The sequence below is a fragment of the Myotis brandtii genome, unplaced genomic scaffold, assembly GCF_000412655.1.
Source record: "Myotis brandtii unplaced genomic scaffold, ASM41265v1 scaffold493, whole genome shotgun sequence".
Classification (NCBI taxonomy): Eukaryota; Metazoa; Chordata; class Mammalia; order Chiroptera; family Vespertilionidae; genus Myotis; species Myotis brandtii.
Window position 1 is genome coordinate 1246109 of NW_005368827.1, and position 14457 is coordinate 1260565.

At 38.6% G+C, this 14457-nt stretch overlaps 1 pseudogene; it reads right to left on the minus strand.

Annotated features, from left to right (window-relative positions):
• Nucleotides 1-13274: 13274 nt before the first annotated feature.
• LOC102260143 lies at nucleotides 13275-14250 on the minus strand (annotated as a pseudogene).
• Between the last annotated feature and the right edge of the window lie 207 nt (nucleotides 14251-14457).

Consider the following 14457-nt stretch of genomic DNA (forward strand, 5'->3'; position numbering starts at 1 on the left):
CTGTGTTTCTCCTCCTTTATTAACTTGCAGGAACTAGAGGATCCAGCAAGATTATGAAGGTCCTAAGAAATGCCGGGCCCCTAGATTGGGAAAGCCAGTGGGGGTTCTGTGCTCACGGGCTCTGTGAAGGTGGCTGATGGAATGGAACTGAAGGGAAAGAGGCAGACACACGTATCGGACATCAAGCCTCTGCTCATGTCTATGCCCCGCAGTCCCTTCAACTTAACTTACAAAACCAAGTTCAAAGCCAAGTCCAACATTTTTAAGAATTTTAAGATGCCAATAGTAGAACCAAACACGGTGCTCTTCTGAGGGAGGAGCCTTCTGGAACTACATGGGCCACACGCCTATGAAGCTAGCCATCCCAGGATATCTTTTTTATTTATTTTTAATTAATAAAAGGAGAAAGCTTTTAATTCTGCATGATCATGGCTCCTTTAGGATCCAAACATTGAAAATACAGCCTAGAAAAGAAATATCATACTTAGAATTAAAGCCATTTTTTTTTTAAAGAGCCAGATTTTGGGCTAGCCTGATTATCAGATAAAATAATAAGCAAATAAAATCTTTTAAGAAAAATGTGGGTGATCAAAGCAGCTGCTTCCCCTTGACCAGTTTTAAAGATTCATTAAAAAAAGAGAAAGAAAGCAAAACCAAAACTAGGTTCCCTGAATGACACTGAGAAACAAAACCCCTTGATTTTCATTATGTTTAGCCTGCACTATTTTAGGATTATTTGTTACAGTAGTTGGCCTCTTTGAGTTAAACATAGTTTATACTAAGATGAGTGGCTCTACACTAATTATTATTAGAGCAAGAAATAATATTTCTAGAAATAATAATGGAAGGAATACCAAAATAACAACTGCTTATTCAGTTGTTCTAGTTAATAAATAAGAATAATTAAAAGATTAAAATAACCTAGACTCTTTTTCTATTGTGTCTCCTCTAATCTCTAAGGTCTAAAGGCAAGATAAATAAAAATTAAACTGAAATGTAATTTTTCTGTAGTTCACACCATGGAAAGTAAGCCATTTCTGGATTCACACTGACTTTGAGAGAGTTAACCCTTCACAATGATTTTATAACTATAAGAATACATTAACTGACTTCTTTAACTTAGATTTTTTTTTCCGATAAACTGTACCCCCTTTTTAAAAAAATATATTTTTATTGATTTAAGAGAGGAAGAGAGAGGAAGAGAAAGGGAGAGAGATAAACATCAATGATGAGAGAGAATCTATTGGTCGGCTGCCTTCATGCCTCCTACTGGGGATCGAGCTCGCAACACAGGCATATGCTCTTGACTGGAATTGAACCCTAGATGCTTCAGTCCGCAGGTTGACGCTCTATCCACTGAGCTGTATCCCTTTTTGTATAGCTCCATAAAGAAACCAGAGAAAGCCATTGTGTCAATGTTTAGTTATAGAAAGTCAAACTGTTTTGTACACTTGAAACTAATGTAACATAACATTGAATTTCAACTGTAATTGAAAAACAAACTTAAAAAAATGTTAAACTGCTTTAACCCAAAGTTCCCTGTTCCTCTTTTTCTTCACTGCTAATTAAATCTTTTTAATAGCCCTCCAAATGATAAATATTATACCATAACATAAATATTCACAGGAAGTGGTTAAATCAGGAGTGTCCAAAATTACTTTTCCTTTGTAGTTTTCCTTGGTTGTTATTTTCATCATTGCCTTGTTTCAGTCTTCTAATCAGGAACACAGCGTTACATAACATAGCCTCACTGAGAAATACGGTGTCAGGCAGAAAAAGAAAGTGATTTAAGTGAATTTTTTTTAACTGATAAGAGATTGAAGGGCTCGGAAACGATTTTGCTATTATTGGCATGGTTAAGATGACTTGGTTGTTTTGGTTCTTGAACGAAATGAAATAAATGTGCGACCTGTAAGTAGTTCCAAACAATGATTCTGCTTTTACTTTTCTGCTCCACTGAGATGGATGACTTTACTGTCAGTGAAACTTAGGACAAAGATGGAAGGGAGATTGATTTGAGGGTGATGCTGCAAGAGCTACTGAGATTCACAGAACACAAAACGACACATTAAAATTACACTTGTGTTCATTTACAAATAAATATGAATTGATTGAATACTGCATGCCTAGCATTGATTCAGTAGCAAACAATATGGAAAAACATTTCATATGTAATCAAAATCATTGCTAATAAGGATTTCAAAAATGCTTTGGCAAAAATTGAACTTATTTTTAATTGTGAAAGGCTAGTAGTTAAAAATCACATGAAACATGAGTAAGGTAAAATAAATCCATGCTTCAATTACTTGTTAGCTTGGCAAATATAATTATGGCTTTAGTTTTCAATTATATTTCTGGGGGAAACAGAAATATTTATTGATTTTTAAATTACCACTGGTAAAATATACATTATATTTTCATTTCTAGAATACGTTAATGGTGACTTATGTTTGAAAATTGCAGACAACCCAAATACATATTTCCTCTTTCTCTTGACACATTAAAGTAACAGTAAAACAAAAAACAATTAATAATATAAAGCACAACAATAAAGAATACCAAATGGTGGCCATGAACAAATGAGTAATGTTAGTAAATTTCCAGAGGACAGAAACCAGTAGAGACAGAGTTGACTAATGACATGACAAAGCCACAGTTGTTGACAAGCAAAAGGGGTTATAACTGATGAGCTGGATCAACTGCCTGCCAGGCTACACAAGGCAGGAGTGATAAGTAAGGTTGATTGCAAGGTCATAGGAGCAATAGCCATGCCTATACACAATTCTACCCTACATATGGGATGATCTAAATCAGGTTTCATTGTTTTGAATAAGACAGTGGTTCTCAACCTTGGCTGCACAGTAGAATCACCTGGGAATCTTTTTAAAATCCTGATTTCTGGGCCTCATCTTCCAGAAATTCTGTTTCTTTGTTACTAATGTTGGGGCCCCATCCCATAACAAACGTATCACCAAACTTAGTCAACATACCAAAGAATTCCAACACCACAAGTCTCTTTCATGTTGCCCTAACATAACTAAATCTTCTATTCTTCTAGTCCATTGATGCCCATCTCTATCCCCTGTCAACCCCTGTTCAATTTCTCTTTCATTTCTAAATGTAGGCATTTTGAAAATTTATCATAATAAAAGCATAATATGCAAATCGACCAAACAACCGATCAGCAGAACGACCTTCCGGACGACCATGCTATGACACCCACTGGTGCCAGGCCAGCCAAGTCGGGTGCAATGCAATTGTTGGGGGCCCGGCCATCGCCCATGATCTCCCTGCAGAGGGAGGCCCAGGCCACTGACCGGTGGGCTGTGGCGGGTAGGCAGGGACTCCCTCTGTGGGGCGGGATTGATGGTATGATCGCCCTGCAGAGGGAGGCCCAGGCTACCTGGCAGTGGCGCTGCAGTGGGTGGGCGGGGCCTCCCTCTGTGGGGGTGATCCATTGCGGAGCCCCGGCCAGGTGGGCAGGACCTACTTCTTTGTGGTGATCGATCTTGGGGCTCCCGGACTATGAGAGGGCACAGGCTGGGCTGAGGGACACCCCCACCCAGTGAATTTCATGCACCGGGCCTCTAGTGTTTTATAAATGAAATCATAAAGTATGTAAAATTTTGAGATTTTTTTTTTACTCAGCATAACTCCCTATTATACCAAGTTGGTTTGGGTATCTATAGTTTATGCCTTTTTATTATTGAGTAGTAGTTAGTTATACATATACCTCAGTTTGCTTAACCATTCACCTATGGAAGACATCTGGGCTGATCTCATTTTTTTGGCTATTGAAAATAAAGCTGCTATAAAACAACTGTGTACAGGTCATTCTGTGAGTATAAGTTTTTATTTCTATGTGAAAAAGGCCCAGGAGTTCAGTTTCTGAGATGTATGATAGTTGCTTATATAGGTTTCTAAAAAATTGGCAAACTCATTTCCAGAGTTGTTACACCGTTTTACATTCTCACCTGCAATGTATGAGTGAACTGATTTCTCTACAACCTTGTCAGTATTTGGTGCGGTGACAATTTTTTATTTTTATTTTGGTCATTATTCTAAGTATAAAGTAATGTATCATTGTAGTTTTAATTTGCATTTCCTAATAACTAATGATGTTAAACATCTTATCATGTGCTTATTTGCCATCTATATATCTTCTTTGGTAAAATCTGTTCATGTCTTTGCCAGTTCTCTAATTAGGTTTTTTAATCTTCAGTTTTGAGAGTTCTTTGTATATTCCAAGCATCAGTGCTTTTCCAGGTATATGGTTTGCAAATATTTTCTCCCATACTGCAGGTAGTCTTTTCAGTATCTTTATATGAGATGTAACAGAGCAAAAGTTTTTAATTTTGATGAAGTGCAATTTATTAGTTGTTCCTTTAATGGATTATGTTCTTAATGTCAAGTTTAAGAACTCTTTCGAGCCCTAGATCCTAAAGATTTTCTCCTATGTTTTCTATAACCATTATTTTTTTTTTTAATCCTCACCTGTGGATTTTCTTTTTCTGATTTTTTTTTTGATTGAGTGGAAGGGAGGGAGGAGGGGGAGAGAGAGTCAGAGAGAGAGAGAGAGAGAGAGCAAGCGAGATCAATGTGAGAGAGACACATCAGTTGGTTGCCTCTACAAGCACCTCTAGAGAGGCTGGGTTCAAACATGCAACAGAGCTTTGTGCCCTTGACCAGAGATGAAACCCCTTACCTTTCAGTCCATGGGCTGACGCTCTAATGTCTGAGCCAAATCAGCAAGGGCTTCTATATCCATTTTAAATATATATATATATATATATATATATATTGATTTCAGAGAAGAGGGTAGGGAGACAGAGAGAGAGATAGAAACATCAGTGATGAGAGAGAATCATTGATCGGCTGCCTCCTGCATGCCCACACTGGGAATTGAATCAGCAACCTGGACATGTGCCCTGACCGGAAATCAAACAATGTCCTCCTGGTTCATAGGTTGACACTCAATCACTGAGCCACGTTGTCCGGGCTTCTATATTCATTTTTATGTTTCCTATCTCTTGATTGTAGTTCTCACTGAGGGTCCTTCTAACCAGTGTTTTGAACTCTGCTTCTGGTAGATTGCTTGTCTCCATTTTTTTTAGTTCTTTTTCTGGCGTTTTGTTCTGTACTTTCATCTGAGACATGTTTCTTTGTGTCCTCATTTTGGCTGCTTCCCTGTGTTTGTTTTTATGTATTAGGCAGAGCTGCTATGTCTCTCAGTCTTGCTAGAGTGGCTTTATGTAGTAGATGTCCTGTCAGGCCCAGTGGCAAAGCCTCCAAGGTCACCTGAGCTGGATGCTCCAAGTTCACCCCCTTGTGGGCTGTCTGCAGCCTTCTGTTGTAGAGACTTATTGCTGTTGGCACATATATGGAAGGAATTTACCTCAGTCCATTCAATTGCAAGAACTGATTGGGATCACAGCAGAGGATCTGCTGGGCAGGGGCCAACTCCAGGCAATAGGACTCTATTGTTTGGATTGTATTAATTATATTGTTCACTGATTCCTATCCTCTGTCAACTAGGCCCAACTAAAAATATTTCCTGTTATTTTACCTTTTAGTTTTTAAATTTCAGTTTGGTTAATTATAATAAATTCTATATTTGTGCTAAATGTCTTACTTTTTAAAACTTTCAAGAAATTTTGTAACTGCACATTGAAATATTTTCTTGACAGCTGCTTTATAATTCTTATCAAGTAATCCTATATAATAAAGAAGTAATATGCAAATTAACCCTCATGCCCTCACAAGATGGCTGCCTACGACCAGGCTGACAGGGGGGTTAGTGAGGGAGGACCAAACGACTGAACAAGCAGGCTGCATGGGGCGACCAGGCTGGCAGGCAGATTAGTGAGGGACGACTAAATGACTGAACAAGCAGGCTGAGTGGGGCAACCAGGCTGGCGGGGGAGGGGGGGCTGTGAGGGGGACCAGGCTGGCAGGGGAGGCAGTTGGGGGCAACCAGGCCGGTGGGGGGGGCAGTTAGGGGCAACAGGCTGGCACGCAGAGGCAGTGAGGGGTGATCAGGCCAACAGCGGGGGCAGTTAGGGGCAATCAGTCAGACAGGCAGGTGAGTGATTAGGAGCCAGCAGTCCTGGATTGTGAGAGGGATGTCTAACTGCCAGTTTAGGTATGATCCCCAGGATTAGGCCCAAATCGACAGTCGGACATCCCCCGAGAGGTCCCAGATTGGAGAGGGTGCAGACCGAGCTGAAGTGGTCCCCCCACCCCTGTGCACAAATTTCGTGCACCGGGCCTCTAGTTCTAACATAAGATTCATTTTGGTGTTGGCATTAGTTGATTGTTTTTCATATTCAACTTGTTTTTTGTTGTTGTTATTGTTCTTACTATATGCTATAGTGGTTTTTTTGCTTGTTTTGTTTTGTTTTTTATTTTGTCTCTTGTGTTAGGAGACTCTTGATCCTAATTAATTCTTTTTTAAGCAGTCACCCTGTTTAGATTTAGCATGTTGGGCTTGGCCTACTTCTGTACATTTGTGGGCTGTAGTTTCAATGTCAGCTTGATTATCAGAGCTTTCATGGTATTATTTTGATATGCCTGGTTTAGTTAGTGCTACTTTTGCACCAAGTGTTCCCTGACAGTGTTGCCTCAGGGTATGGAAGGGGTTTCCCTAGGCCTGGCTGCCCAGAAACCTTCAATGAGGGCGAGTATAATGGGATTTCTCTACATGTGCCTCTCCCCTGTGATGTTTATAAGTGGGAGAGGAAAGTCTTGGGCCTGCAGGGTCATAGATGCTTCTCTGATCTAGCTCCTTGCTATAGCTGGGTGTGGGCAGAGCTCAAGAGATTTATCTCAGTGCTGCGGCCGATGCAACGCTGTGAGTACACTCCAGCGAACAGACTTCCTTGGCACACCAGGAAGTGGCAATGCCCGCCTGACAAATCTCCAAGAGCCACCTACTCTTAGCCCTGACCCTCACGCCCATTGGATAACATAGCAAGCCTGTCCCTATTGCATTGGCTGCTTACCCCTTTATATACGGCTGTTCCATCTGGCACCTCGAACAGGGACCCCGGCATGGCACGCTCCAGGACGGGTGAGTGACCCTCTGTTAAGATGGGAAACCTTCCCCCCTCAGCCTGAGCCCATCAGGCTCATGCGCTTCATGCATTGTTACAGAGTAGGCGAGTAAAAGTAACAGAAAAGGAGCTACAAAAGCTCTGGGATGTCCTCATAGCATTTAACCCTTGGTTGCTAGAAGCCCCCATTTGGGATCCCAGTACATGGGAGAAAGCGTTACAGAGAATAAGATCAGCAGAAGTCCATGAGGGAAAGACTTTTCCGCTTTCTCTTGCACCTGCTATTTTAGCAATCTTTGCCTGCCTAAGCGGGGCCCTGCCCAAGCCTGCACTTCCCATACCGGAGGCTCTCTCTGCCACTGTCGGTGCAGGCAGGGGAACAGAAGACCCTCTGCCTCCCTATTCCCCTCTAGAGCCCTCTGCCCCTGCAGATCCCTGGGCTGTTTTCGACAAGCCAAAGGTAGTTTCTCAAAGCTCAAGGAAGGCTGAAACTGAGACAGAAAAAAACAAGGCGAAAGCAGGGGAGTCTCACCAGGAGGCTTCCTGCCGGAGTCACCCCCCTGCTCCCCTCGCAGAGCAAACAAAAAGTTTAACTGCCCAGCGGCCCCCAAGTAATCCTTTCGTGGGGGACATGGATGATAATCCATGGACAGGGATATATCAATCCTTGTGTAGCCAGAGGGATAGAGCAAAGAAGTCTTTAGGGCTAGAGACCCCTAGACTCCTTCCTGTGAATGTTAACCCCACAGCTGCAGCAAATGACACCAGATCTGCAACAATATTCCCAATATCCAAATGGTTAATGCCAAAAAAGAAAAAAAGGCCGTTGGCAGGGAAAGCAGGGAGAGAGAGATCTTTGTTAATTTTTACTTATCTAAGCTATGCGGGACTCAAGGACGCAAGCTGCTAGTAAGGAAAACAAATTTCTCTGTCTTATTTTCTTCTCTTTAACCCTTCCAATACTAAATTAGACTGAGACAATATACTGAGACCCCCTGTCTCAGCTGGGCCCCTTGTCATAACTGGGTCCCTTGCCCACTTGTCCAATCCAATGTCCTTTGTCAGGGAGAGATCATCTGGGTCTCACTGAGAGAAAAAGCTTTCCTAAACCAGGCCGTTTACTGTGGCTGCAATCGACGCTGTGTTTTCCTAGTTCTACCTGCTCGTTTTCCTTTGCTATGCAGGGCAGGTGAGTCTGGGTGTAGCAGGGACAGAGACTTACTGGACCAGGCCCCTTGCTGTGACTTTGTCCCTTTTGTGGGTAGGAGAAACTTAGTCATGCAAGGATCCAGAGGTTTCCTGGATCAGACCACTTGTATCTTGTTTCTTCCGCCAGCTCTGCCATTCAGTTGTCCATTGCTGGATAAGGGGAGTTTCTAGGTTGTTTATTTCTGGCAGGGCTATCAGTTGATCCCCTTACCAGTGCCAGACTCCCTGAACGTTGTCAGAGAGACTTCTATGAGAAGAGGAATGGCCTGCCTTCTGTTATTAGTTAGGGTTTGGGAATCCCAGGTCTAGTGGCCTTCCTCTGTTGCGTGGAGGGACACAAGATGTCCTACTGTCATCTGTATCTTTAGCCTGTTGTCATAAAACAGCAGTCTTTCTCGTACCTCCTTTCAGAGTTCTGTGCTTTTTCTTGTAACCTTTCCAGAGTACATAGTTGCCTTAGAGGAAAAATGCAGAGAAAACATGACTCCATACCTTCTTGCTTGGATCTATATCATCTTAAAGTCTCTCAACTTGCTTTTTAGCATGTACTGTTATTATATAATAATTAAGAAAACTTGTTTTTTAAAAGTATAGTTAAATTTATTTTGGAAGTAATATAAAAACCATTATAGCTGTAATCTGTTTCAAAACCTTTTTTTTTTCTTAAGTCCACATGGTTCTCTAGCTTCCTCTATTGTTTTCTTGGATTAAAGTGTGGTCTGGCCACTATTGATGTTGAAATAAAAATAACAGCTATCATTTTTACAAAACACATGCAAAATAAATAATATTTTCTTCTTGAAAAAAGAAAAAACTAAACCTCAGAAAGATTCACTTAACTACAAGGAGTGTGAGGCTAAATGGTACTCATGGACTAGGACTCAAATGAAGATCTATTTTGCTTAATATGTTATTTTTTTCCTTACATCCCAATTTCATGATTTTAGACTCAGCCTTCTAAAATCCCACAGATATAGAAGAAAATATTCACCTCGAAATTCTCAACATGAATGAGTTGTTTTTTCTCAAACTAGATATGTTCAATGGGAGTATGAGCCTATAAGGTATGGTTTGAAGTAGACTTCTAAATTTCTCATTTATTTTCAATAAACCTTAGATTTAATCATTCGAACTCTCAATTTTCTTACTGTATTTAATAATAATTACTTCATAGTGTCATTGTGGTGATTAGCCAGAAAAATAATACAAAACATCTAGAATTATTTCTGACACATAAAAGGCACTCAGTAATGATATATTATTTTTTATTATTGCTATTGATATAATGGTGATAATAATAAAAATGATGAAGAAGAAAAATAGGAGAAAGTGTGAAAAGGTTCTTCAAAAATATTGAGGTATTATAAAAGGAATATTCTAGCCTAACACATCAACTAGAGTTAATTATGTTAGTACAGATGAGAAATATGAGAAAACCTGAATATATAATGAGAAAAAGCATTGCGTTAAAATGAGTGAAGCAAGAGGAAATGAAAATAATTTTATAGACTTTAATCAAATTTTTCTCAGCAGCATTTACTTTCCATGCAAAAGCAGGGAAGTGAGGAAAAATCACACTGGGAATTCAGGGAAAGGAAAAAATGAGTTGAATACATTTAAAAATCTTCAAAAATTTTTATCAACAACTAGTTAAAAGCTTAGAATGGATCACCAGCTCAGCTTTACCATTGTGGAAGTTTCATGTATATTCTGTTCAGTTAAAGTCTCCAAAAGCAAAAGGCTCTGCCATGTTGGAAGAGCTGAAACATCTGAATAATATTTCCATTAAGTAAGGAGCTGAAATTTAAATGCTGATGGCAATGTAAAGGAGGAAAGAACACGCAGAATCTGTGGCTGCTGCTGAAGATCAATAGCAAATATCCAATGCATAACACATTTTAGGAATTAAATGGAAAATTATAAATAATCTGATCCAATAGAGTTATTTTACTGACACGGGATCTGAGGCTAAAAATACACAAGATGAAAATTGTGATATTTCTCATTGATGCAAATTGCTGAGGGAAAAGAGAAATAAAACAAAGCAGAGCACCCTATTTCTGGAATCATGTCCATAGATAATGGTAATTACAGAAGACCACTTGTAGAAATAATAATATAGATGTACCAATCATCCTGAGACAGATATCCTGAAAGTATACCGTGAAGAAATTTTGTTCTAAAAGATCGTGACATTTTCTCACAGTATTTTGATATAAAAACAAATAGGTAAACAAATTAAAAAATATTTGCAGTTAACTTTTTGAAAAGTCAATAATTATTTCATAATTTGACAATAAATTCTCAACGATCTCTTTTAAAAATGTTTTTATTCATTAAATAAACATGTGCCTGGTATAAGTAATACATGCTGGACATGGGACACAAAATGGGGTATGGTCTTTCCTCACAAGCATTTTAACAACTAGTGAAACAGATACGTCAGTAACTATACTGTTTAACCCCATACAAGACAAAACAAATACTTAGTTCATGTTGGTGACATAGTGATTAGAAAAGGCTTTCTAGAGGACTTGGTTTCCAAATATGGCATGACTTGGTTGTGGTGATGGAGGAAGAAAAAGATGTTTCAGACATGAACAATAGCACAGACATATAGAAATTATTTTGTGCATAACCCAAAAAATAGGTTGGGGCAGTGGGAGCCCAACATTCTGGAGAGGATTGGGTATATTGATATCTAAGACCATGCTACAATTCTAAATTTAAGCCAGTATTTAAATGTGTTCGGTGCCATTTTAACAGCTAACAATTATTCTAAGTATAAAAAGAAGGCACAGAACAGTTTGTGGGAGAGAAATGGCAATTTGATTTTTGGTTTTGGAGAACAGCTGACTGCTACATGATAGGTTGATGTGAGAGGGTAGAAGCTAAAGAGGAGTGCCCATCTGGAAATCAACCAAACAATTCCAAAATGACCTAGAAATGGTAAGGACCTGGATTCAAATAGTTACTATGGGCATAAAGAGAAATACATAGCAAATGATATCATCAAGAAAGTAAAAACAAAATCTACACAATTGGAGTTAATATTTTCAAAACATGCATTCAATACAGAACTTGTATTAAGAATATATAAAGAGCCCAGCTGGTTTGGCTCAGTGAATAGAGCACCGGCCTGCAGATTGAAGGGACTCAGCTTTGATTCCAGTCAGTGGCACATGCACAGATTGCGGGCTCAGTCCCCAGTAGGGGGCATGCAGGAGGCAACTGATCAAAGATTGTCTCTCATCATTGATGTTTCTATCTCTCCCTCTCTCTCCCTCTCTGAAATCAATAAAAATAAATATTAAAAAAAGAATAATTAAAATGTAATAATAAAAAGTTAACAATTACAATATCAGGAAATTATCTGAATAGATATTTCCTCAACATTTTGCAAATACCCAGTAAACACAGGAAAAGACAATAGCATTAGCCATTACAGAAATGCAAATCAAAACCACAATGAGATACATAACTTCACACCTACTAGGATGGTTATAATGACAAAGAAGGCTAATAACAAATTTGGAAAAAGATGTGAAGGAACTAGAATCCTCATACATTGCTAGTGAGCATATAAAATCTTACAGCCACTTTGGAAAAACAGTTTAGCAGTTCTTCAAATATTAAAGTTAGAATTAGCATATTACCCAGCAATTCCAATCCTAGGTATATTAACAAGAGAAATGACAATGTGTGTCCACACAACCACTTGTACATGAATGTTCAGAGAAGCATCATTTATTACAGCCAAAAGGTATAATAAACAACCTAAATGTCCACTAATTGATGAATGTGTAAGCACCATGTAGTATGCAAAGGAATATTATTTGGCAGAAAGAGATATGTGCTACAACATTGATAAACATTAACAACCTTATGTTACATGAAAGAAACAAGGCAAAAAGAGAAAGATTACATTTTATATGATTCCATTTATATGAACTGCCTGGAAGAAGCAAATCTATGAACAGAAGATTAGTGGTTGCCTAGGAGAGGAAGGGTTGAGAGGAAAGTGGGAAATGATTGTTAATTGATCATTCCCCACTCTTCTCTTTTTTTAGATGGGTGATGAAATATTCTAAAATTGTGATGATGGTGGCACAACTCTGTAAGATTACTAAAAAACATTTCATTTTAATCATCAATGTATTAACTGTATACCACTTAAATTATATTTCAATAAGGTTTTTAAAAGGAGTGGGTGAATTTGAATATTTCAGAAGTAAATCGGCAGAATTTAGTAATTCATAAACAGAGTGTTGATGAATAAAGTTGTCAATAAAATGCCACCTGTGATAGATCTTCTTTGTGACTGTGGGTGGCACTGCCACTATCTATAATTGAAAATTATAATTAAAAAAATGTAGATGGAAGGACATATTTGGGGAGAAAAAAATTAAATTTTATTTCAGGCGTGTTGAATTGAGGTGTTGATTTCTTTAGTTTTTCTTTGTCACTCACTCTTGGTGTTGTGTTGTACATAATATAGATTTGGGCAGATTTATAGTGACACCTATCCATGATTATTATATCATACAGAATATTTTCACTGCCCTAAAAATTCTCTGTGTTATGCTTATTCATTTCTACCTCCCTTGACCTTGGCAAACACTGAATTTTTTACTCTCTCCAGTTTTGCCTTTTCAAAAATGTTATATAATTGGGATCAAATAGTAGGTAGCCTTTTCAGATTGGCTTCTTTTATTTAGTAAAATGCATTTAAATTTCCTCCATGTATTCATGGCTTGATAGCTCATTTCTTTTTAGTGTTGAATAATAGTCCATGGTCCAGCTATACCACAGTTGATGTGTCCATCAACCTGCTCAAGGGCATCTTGGTTCCTTCCGAGTTTGGGCACTTATGACTAGAATCGCTATAATAAGCATATGTGTGGAGGGGAAGGAGTCTCTACTCTCCTGGCCCAACTTTAGACATAGACAGGTACTGTGTTCCTGGGACTTGGAGGACTTGGTGTGTTCCTGGGACTTTTTTTTTTTTTTTTTTTACAGGTATGGTTTGGGGCTTCTCTTTGGGGAGTGCAGTTTAGATTCCAAATCAGGTAGCAACGGCAGAGAAGGACATTTTAGATTCAGAGACTCTTGTTCTCAGCTGATTTCCTTCAGTTTAGCAAGCAGCAGTCTGTCTTCTTCCTCTTCATCAATATTTTGAATTTGGTACATTTCCACTTGGTATCTTCCAGTTTCCAATGCTGGCTTTTCTTCTATCTCCAGCATAGATGCCTTTTCTTTTTGCTTTTTAGCAAGTTCTTCTCTTTCCCATTCATCCTCCAGCTTCTCAACCTCTTGTTTTACAACATGGCTTCTTTGATCTTTAACAAAATTTTCTTCTCTTTCCTCAACTGGGTTTAGAATCCCTGCTTCTTCATGCTCATCTTTCTCTTGAGATTTCAGGTCCAAAGGAAGAAGTTTGGGTTCCCATTTGTTTTCATAACACATAACTGTTTGAGGAATAATAGGAAGTTCTTCCAGCATGAAGTCTTCACTGGTTTGCACTCCTTTTGTACACTGGTATGTAAAATCACTCTGGCATGCAGCATTTTTTCTTAATATTTGTTCTTTTTCTTTCTTTAGAGAAGTCTTTGGTAGACAATTAGAATATGTTTTTTATATCCAGTTTTCTCTCCTTTTCCTTTAACTTATGATGCAGTTGTTGTAGCTCCTTTTGAAGAACTTAATTTTCATCATGAGCATCATATGCCCTTTTCTTTTCAGCAAGCAACTGTCGCTGGAAACTGTTACTTCTCAGTTCAAGGTTTTTTGATAGTTCCTTAATTTTTCTCTCAGTGTCATCTAATTTTAACTCTGCTGCAACTAGTTTCTTTGCCAAATCATCTCGCTCAGGTAGGTGTCTAGCTTCAGAGATCATTTTCAGTTTCTTTAAGGAAAATTTTGTCTTAAACAGTTCACCTTCTGCATCTTTCACCTTTTTCTCAGTTGCCCGTTCTTTCTCCTGAGATTTTCATAAGCGTTCTTTGAGTGCTGTGATCTCATTGTTATGACAAGTAATAAGTTGTGATATTTTATTTTCTGTATCTTCAAACTTATTCCTGTCTAAGAACTTAATTTTCATCATGAGCATCATATGCCCTTTTCTTTTCAGCAAGCAACTGTCGCTGGAAACTGTTACTTCTCAGTTCAAGGTTTTTTGATAGTTCCTTAATTTTTC